Raw genomic sequence first — 9,110 nt, 5'->3', positions numbered from 1 at the left:
TGCTAAGCTAAAAATAGCAAGAAGAAAAAGCATGTAATAAGGGCACATGGAGAAAAAAAATGCTTTTCTGTCCTAATGTTGCAAGGTGATATTTATGACTGGCAAACAGCTGACAGTGAAATACCTCACAGTGTTTTCATTAGGAATATGCAAATTGTTAATATAAAAATGTTCCAGACCATTAGGCATGCTAAAGTCAACAACAATTTTATTAAATCATCCCCAAAACTGACAGGAAGGTTATGCAGTGTCTGAAGGACAAATCTTATGTGCTTACAATGGGTTAGCAGTGTCATGAACAAACTATGCTAGAAATGGATTTCTCCGGTAACAATAAAACTGGAAATACTACAACCTTAACTGATAAAATCATGCAGCAAAATTCTATGCACATATACAATGCAATATTTTGTCTGCAACTTGCTTTGAACCTTAATTACAATCTTCACAAAGATTCTTTGTAGTCAGATTTAAGCACTGATTTTTTCAATGGTAGGCATCCAGCATGATTTGCAGGGAAACTGAAAAACTATTTCACTTACTCATAACCTGTTAGATATTATTATTATTTCAAGTGTTCCCATTCCATTCAAATCATCATGTTCCATAAAAAAAATAGTTTTCTTCTGCAATTACTAAAATCTCTTGAAACAGCAGAAGCCTTGAAATAAGCATACATTGCAGAGGTGAGCAGTGGATAAAATATGCAAACTCTCCCCTTCTCTTGCTAGTGCTTGCACTAGAAGTAGTTTTGCATGCTTGATTGTCTTGGAGCTTTTTCAGGCCATTTTTTTATGAACTGCTAACTAGTCAATTTATCCTCTGTGAAAGGTTTTAATGATAAGATAATGGCCAACAATCAGTGCCAAGTTAGCCATCTCAGAAGTGAAAATGGATCAACCTTTCATCACCACTGCTGATTTCTTCAGGACATCTTTGTAGTCCAAAGGGGTGGCAGAAATACATATGGCAGAAACACCAGCAGCACCTGACTCTAAGCTATCTTTGGCGTTGATGTGTGCAACTGAACACCTCAAGGGCAATAAACTGGAGCAGTTTTGGATCACTATGTTATGGTGTGCTGAAACTTTTCTGTAGTGTCTATTTTTCCTTGTTGATTAGATAGCATAGCTAAAGTTTTCAAAATTTATTCATTAAGTGTGGTTTCATCTGTTATGATACACCACATTTTTTTCTTAAAGATGAAATTCAAATTTCAATTATAAAATGAGGAAATTTTAGAAAAAAATGTCATTTTTTTATCTCTGAGGATCAAGGCTATTAGTAGAATGCAATTATCTTACTGAAGAAATAAAAAAAAAGCTTTGTCTTACATTTCTGAGGTATGCCACTCCTTTATTAATGGAGAGATATCCATTGAAATGCTTTCCTTGTGTAAACCATAAAAAAAAMCATAAAAAAAGCTGTGATGTGTGATAGATAATTCAGATGATTTATTAGCTAGCAAAAGAATGCTACAAGAATCCAGACACATCAGCAGGAAAAATGCCAGTAATCTTACCACAACAACTTCTAAATTAGTCATGAAATGTTCATGTCATCATGGAAAATATGTACATTCAGATATTCATTCCCAGTGACTTGGAAATTTGGAAGTTATTTAAATAAACTACAGCTACTGCCTAACTAGCCTTATTTACACAATGACACATTATAACAATTTCTCCTCATAGAGTTTCTCAAAATGGGATTTCTGCTCTTACATGCAGCATGAGACCAGTGTTTTAATTTTTGCTCTAAGTAACATGGAGAACATTGAATGGGGCTCTCTGTTACTCAAAGAAACATCTCTCTGATGTTGAACTGCCCCTTTCCTTTTTATTAATCTGATTTTTCTTTCTCACAAAAGTGATTCACACTTTTCTTGATGAGGGATTCACAGAATGTCCCAAAAACTTTGAATCAATCTGTTGTGTGAAGTGCATTCTTTCCTTGATGAAGAGGATTAATGCAAAGCAAGTGTTATCACCAGAGCTTATAGATACCCCTTCTAGTCCTTGTCAGCGCATTTTGGTCTTCTCACTTCAACCACAAAGATATTTATATACTTCATCTGAACATGTTCCCTGCCTTTTAAGATGCAAGGACAGAAAAAGGTTTTCCCAGTTTCACTTTCAAATAATACCACCTGTAGAGAGTGCTTGATTACAGTGCAAGCCAATCAGACTGATAATATCTGAAAATATCACAGCAGCCCAAGGGAAAAAAAAAACAACTTTGGCAACAAGTTGTTTAGTTCCTAGATGGATTTATTTTATATAAGAAAAAAAGAGGGGTTTATAGTCATATAGGGCCAATATTTGCTACTATTGAATGAGGTGGAGAACTGTACAAGGAAATTAATTTAAATTAAGTTTCCTTTGGATTTAGGGTCTCCAGGGTAGCAACGCACCAAACAGTAGCAAGTAGATTTAGACAAAATCCAAGCTCTTAATAAATTTACTTGACTGGGTGGCTCAGGATGATCATCTCATCTACGAGGATCAGTGATCTTTTTAAGCGAGACAGCTTAAGAGCTTTTTAATAAAGTACACAGACACCATACTTCAGTCAAGTTTATTGGGATTTGTGCTTGTAACCAGCCATTGGAAGAAGCAGCACAGCATCTTTACTCCTGCTCACGAAGGAGACCGGGATTTCTCAGGCTCACCCGTACGTGATTGCAGCCCTTTGGCATTTGCTCTGAAAGGGAAGTCCTTATGGTACAAAGCCCTTATGATAGATTTGTTCTCAGATCTTCATCTTGAGATGGTAATGCCAAGCATAGAGCTGTCATTCAAGCTTTTCCCACTGTCATCTTTGCTAGTAAATAATGTACTTGATTCAGTACCTTTGCATCTTTATATGGCTGTCAATGAACAGCCATATCAATGAAAAAATAATAGGCTACTGCTCCTGCCAGAAGTAAGAGAGAGCTATTGTGTGGGGATCATCAAAGGAATCAAATGTGATAAAGTTATATCTTATCCCTCCTTCCCAACTTGGGATCTGGATTTCTCAGCAAACATTTCTTACAGATTTGCTTATCATCTTGAAAAATTAGAAATAATATTTCTTACAGAGACACTATAAAGCCATGTCCATGAGATTCTAAAACCAGCAGGCTGATGATTTACTTTTCAATGACAAAAGCCTTTGATCAGCTCTTCTTCACTTCAAGCCATTATTCTGTGAAGTACCTCTCATTCTAACTCTCAAAAATCACACTGGAACTGAAAGGTAAAAGCATTGTGTGGAGAATGACCTGCCAGTTCAGCCTTTTACAGATCCACATTTCTACTGCAGTCAATGCACCTGGTTAAAGGTGTAGACACAGCAATAAATTTGTCTGATGGAAATAAATAGTATAAGCATGTAACTGAAGATCACCTACAATATTTTAAAAACTGATGTAACATTCCTTTAAATAAATACATCACAAACCCATCAGCATGAAGTGTGGTGATGAAAACCACATTATAAGAGATTTTTTTCAAGAAGCAGCAACAGTGTTCTGCATTTTAAAAACACTATTACAATTGTAATACAACTACAATTAATTGAAATTAATATAATTTAAATGATTTTGTTTTTCTTTAGGTATCAAATTATTTGTTTTAGAAACCTGCTGACTGCAAAATCTCTTGTCATTTCTGCGCCCATAAGGAATTGACTACAATAATTTTCAACGAAAGACTCACAAATTATAGCAATGAATAAGAGTAATTTGGAAAGCTATAAAATCATCATTTAGAATAAAGTGATAATATAGGAATCCATAAAGAATCAAATAAACTGTCAAATTTACTTATTTCTATTTTGAATGTATTTGTGTATTTCTTGTTTTAATGTTCTTTATAGACATACTATCTCAAGATGTTTCAAAGGATGATGTCTACTTTAATATTTTTTAAGAAATATTTTTGGATAGCAGGGTTGTCCAAAGATGTATCAGTTCCTTTTTAAAATTCTAGATGTTTTTCTGTCCTACTGATATATCTCTAGAATAATTTATTACTTGGAACTACTATTTGAAATAAATACCTGAAAAATATATGATACCATAGGAGTGACATCAATAGTCCTTCCAAAGATCTACTGTGGGCCTAGGATGAAGGTGTCATTGAATATGTTGAGTTGATGAAAATCTGGTTTTAAGACTCCTTTTTACTCATTGGTACACTTCTGGGTTTAGAACACATTCATTGTTCCTTTGCACCTCTGTGATCTAGTTTCCTCTTTTACTTTCAATTTCTGCTCTGGTGTCCCTGCAGCATTCCCATTCTAATAAAATCTACTAAATGTGTATGTGTAGTAGAGGGTAAAAGAATTGTTTACTTCAGCTATGAAGGGGAAAACCAAGCATTTTGTGCTGCCTTTGTCTAATCCTTGTTATTGAAACCAGCCCAATGTTATCTGCTTCTACCTCCTTACCTACTAATGTTTGAACATTTTTTGGACTAGGGAAAATGACCCCAGCAGTAAAACCTTATCTCATTTGTCTGTGTCTACACTGCTGAATAAAGTAGAACTAGAAAGCAAGCTCAAACCCTAGAGAGCAAACTCATTTAGTATGAACTCAATCATCCATACTCCTTAATAATTAACATGGTCTCTGGCATGGTTTTCACCTGTACCATCTAACACTCTTCTGGAAAATGCTTGGCATTGCAAGAAACATGAGCCATTCCCACCCCCACCAGAGCTCTCCCCATCCTGCTACCCCCTGTTAACTTACTACCACTTCCAGCACCACTCCAGCAAGTCTTCCACCTGGAATACACCCACAACTCCTGTCTCAGAATCCGTAACAGATGCCCTCAGTCATATGCTCTGAAAACAACATTCTGGACTTCAATGTTCTTTCATTATTTTAAACATTTTAACTGAAAAATAAAGAAAATGAAAAGTCATTAATGTATCCTTGGATCCAAGGATATTGTGGCAGGCACAGGCCCAAGGAAGAATATGATGTGGCTGTGGCCAGTCTATGTCAGTTGTCCTCAGAGCTGAAGAGTGTTCCCTGGCTGTTAGAAGTACAGGTGTCACGAGCTGTTGCAGGGTGAAGATGCAGGTCAGTGCTACTGCTGACACAGAAATCACTGAACCTGCCAAGGTGTAGCTATTTTATGGGTCACACATATTCAGTATGGAGGTCTGGAAGAGTACAGAATTTTTAAGGACAGTTTGACCAATCAGTTTTCTTTCTTCTTCTTTTCAATCTAAAGAGGCTTCAGTAAGCCTTTTGGACTGAGGTGCTAAATTTTTTCCTTAGAAAAAACACATAAACAATTTAGAAGGGCTCAACTTTTTAAAAGCATGTCTGATACTACTTAGTCTTAGAATGCTGCTCTGAATATTGCAGAGAATTATTTCTTTCCCTTCAACTCCAACAGCTTAAACCCACGGCTTTCATACCTCAACAAACTCCCTCCCAGTAAGGCTATAACTCAGGTTGGGACTGGCAGTGATATCCAAAGCACCCAGCTAGAAATGCTAGTTTTGGATAGGCTCCATAGTGGGTGAATACTGTTGTTGGCATTATTATTCTGTTTTAATCCTACAGTAAATGCAATTTGCATAAATTATCTGGCAAGAGATTAATAAACCTGTGTATATTGCCTTCCACCAGGATGCCCCAACCTCTAAGCCCGTGTGACAAGTCAATGCACTGCAATAATCATATATTTTCCTGAGCAATGGTTTCTGAGGGAAGCAGTTATGTCTTTTCATGAATTGAACTCTCTCTTGCCAGTTCATGAGACTGTCCAACAAGCAATTTCTAGATTAGATCTTTTAGGAAACAGACATTAGGTTTCTAGAACATATCGGAGTTCAGACATAAAGAAGGAAGTGCTTTTGAAAACAAAATAATTCTGCAATAATATATGTTTCTACAAAGCTTTAGACAGAAAAAGAGGGGCTCATTACATACAGACATCTTCAGGTTCAGAACAGCAAAAGACTGTGTGCCTTCTGAGAAATTCTGATCTGTTTCAGATATGGAAGACATAGAACTGAAAATTCAATCTGTGAATCACAGAAAATCAGGTCTTAGCAAAAGAGAATGCTCCATAAAAATAATATAATGGCAAATATCTGAATTAGAATAGCTGCAGGCAATAGGGAACTTAGTGCTGAAGGAGTTAGGAATTGTATTCTTGGTTTGCGTAGGAAGTTGAAGGGGAAAAGAAGTGTGGGAGAGAATCTGCCTGGTCTCTGCAAATGCGGCAAACGATTATCAGCTTTGGAGACTTGGCTTTTGGCAATTTTTTTTTGGTGTCTTTCAAAAATAGTTCTGTGCATGAGTCACCCCAAGATTATTGTTAAATCAATGGTTGCCTCCTGCTGTGAATGGTCTCAATTAAGAACCAGGATCAACTCCATAGATTGATGAAAATGCTTGTATTAATACATTTCTTAATGGACAGCTTTATCTAGCTACATAGTGCAGTGAAGGAAAATATTTCACTCATAAATTTACATCATGAATTAAGAAGTTTTATCCTTTCTTGAGTCAAGACATAGCTAAAAGATCAATAATTACAGGGAGCAACTTGGAGGTTGAATGAAAAAGAAGAGATACCTTCAGAAAGGTAATTCAGAGCTTAATTTTAAAACATTGTAAAAATAAGGTAAAGATAAATATGGGAGTAAGCAGAGTGAACAGAAATTTTTAATACTGAATCCCATTTCTGTAGAAAGAGATCGTAACACTTATCAAATAAGAGAAGGTCTAAAATGTATCCATCTGGAGTGAGGAGCTTTGGGATGAAAATATTGAGGAACTCTGGGAATTAAAATATATTTTAATGTAGATGTCAAAATCTTAAAAATTATTCTTACAACATAGTCAACAATAGCAGAAGATTGAACTTGATTGCCAAAAATATCCTTTGAAATCCTCTTTCTGAGAGTTACAGAAAACAAACCTCTGATAGCACTGTGCATGCACACTACCTCTCCAAATAATTTTAAGTCTTTATTAAGTCTTCATTAAGACTTCATCAGAAACTTTGAAACTGCATAATCCAGAGTAACTTCAGTTTAAAGTTTTTACATCATTCATACTCCTTCTTTCAAAACCAAGTTTACGTAACACAAATAGGTTAAAATGACCTCCTGTTTCCCCTTACTAATTCGGATTTAATCTTGGCTCTAATCTCATCCAAAAACTTAAACCATCAGGTTATGAAAACTCACTTATTCTTGATTTTCTGTGTGTAAGTGTATATGTGTTTGAAGGTGGAATAGAAAGAAAGACTTTTGTATTAAGGAGGTAATAACATGGCAGGAGACAGGATCTGTTGTAATTCTGATTGTTGTCCCTTTGTTCAGTCCATGAAATACACTGAGATCCATGAAAAAGGAAACAAAACCTGTCCAAATAGAGTCAGAGAAGTCACCAAACCCCACAAGCTGAGGAATAGAGGGAGCAATTGCTGTGTTTGCAAATTGTCCTTCTTTAAACAGTCATGTTCCAAATTTGCAATGCATCAGTATCTTAATTTTTTTCCTGAATCTACATTTATGCTTTTCAATTCTTAAGTCAAACATTTTTACTCTGGAGGTACAACACTTGGTGCATTTGACAAAATAGGAAAAGTTCTTCTCCCCTTCCTTGTAACAGCAGTTGTTTAGTAACATGATGTAAAATGAAATATACTCCATATAAACACCCTTATTGTGCTAAGTGTTCCCAATGGTATCTTTTACTTCTGCTCCATCCTCATCCATGGAAGGACTGCAGCTAAGGCTGATGTCAGATGAGGAGACATGAGTAGAGTGGATGATGATGATTTGATGAAGTATAACTTGTTCCACAAAATGCATTTTCACTTCAAAATAATGTGAGCGCAAGCCAAATGTGCTCATTAGCAGAATTTCCAAAATTTCATTACATACACACAAATGAAGAACTATCATTAAGCCTATTTAATCTGGTGCTCCTGATAATCATACAAAATATGGCAGTCCTTGATTAAATTCCCATCTTTCTCACTGATCCTAGGTTTGCATCCTAACTTCAGGGCACAAAGCAGAAATGGGAGAGCATATTTAGCTTTAATTTGTATTTTATTAGTGCTTTTAAATACAATGGTTCTTGAAAGGTTTTCTGAACCCCATATTATCAAGTTATTGCTGTCTCTTACTGAGTTATGATCTCTCATATTCACATGTGAATATCCTACTCATAAATTTCCCAATCTTCACATGCTCCACATCCCTCTTGTTGTGATGCTTGACTGACTTCATATTATTTTTCTTTCTGATTCAGGGTAGGAATCTGAAACTCTTAATTTAACAAGTTAAATCATTACTTTCTCCAAAGGCCATAGACATTCTGACAATAATGAAGAAAAGAGAGGAGATGAAGTTTCTCTTACTTCTGCTAGAATTGTTCTCTTTTCAAAACTATCCACAGTTTGGCATTTAGGATTAGAGAATTTCAAGATTTACTTCCCATAAGCTGAACTGAAAACTAAACCTAGGCCACAAAGTGCAGATGGATGTTTACACTCAAACAGAAAGATGTGACTTTCTCCAGCATCTTTGTCTGGAGCTGGTCCATCTTCTTTGTTTTTTCTTACCTGTGTTACAAGAAAATTGTTTATACAAAGCCACAAAGTGCTTTAGTATCAAACAATTTTTTTTTTATTTGTCATTCTGGGACCTAATGTGAAAAAAAAACCAAGCAACCACACAACACTGGTTTCTCAGAAAAGAAAAAAAAATCTATTGCTTAATTCAGAAGCTAAATTAAAAAATCAAATCTTTGCACAGCCGTAACATATAATTGGTTTCATTGGCATAAATGCACTGAAGTACACAAGTGAATTTTAAAACTATATTCTATATTCTTTTGTTATTGCTGAGATCTGTCACAAGTAATTTTAGAATCACTTATTGATCTCTCATTATTAAGATTTAGAAAAGCACTCATTTGTTAATTTGAGCATTTCTGAGTCCATTCACATTAAAAATAATTACCATACCACCATCAAAATGAAATACTCAGACAAACACCAATAAATTACCCCAAATATTACTCCAATATAGAGAGAGATTTTCTTCATTAGAACTTTTGTTCTGGTTTGGGTTTTTTTTTT

This window comes from Malurus melanocephalus, unplaced genomic scaffold, assembly GCF_030028575.1.
Source record: "Malurus melanocephalus ecotype Western Australia unplaced genomic scaffold, MMel_1.1 scaffold_705, whole genome shotgun sequence".
NCBI classification, from domain to species: domain Eukaryota; kingdom Metazoa; phylum Chordata; class Aves; order Passeriformes; family Maluridae; genus Malurus; species Malurus melanocephalus.
The sequence above is the reverse complement of the archived record's forward strand: the minus strand, read 5'-3'. Positions refer to the sequence as shown.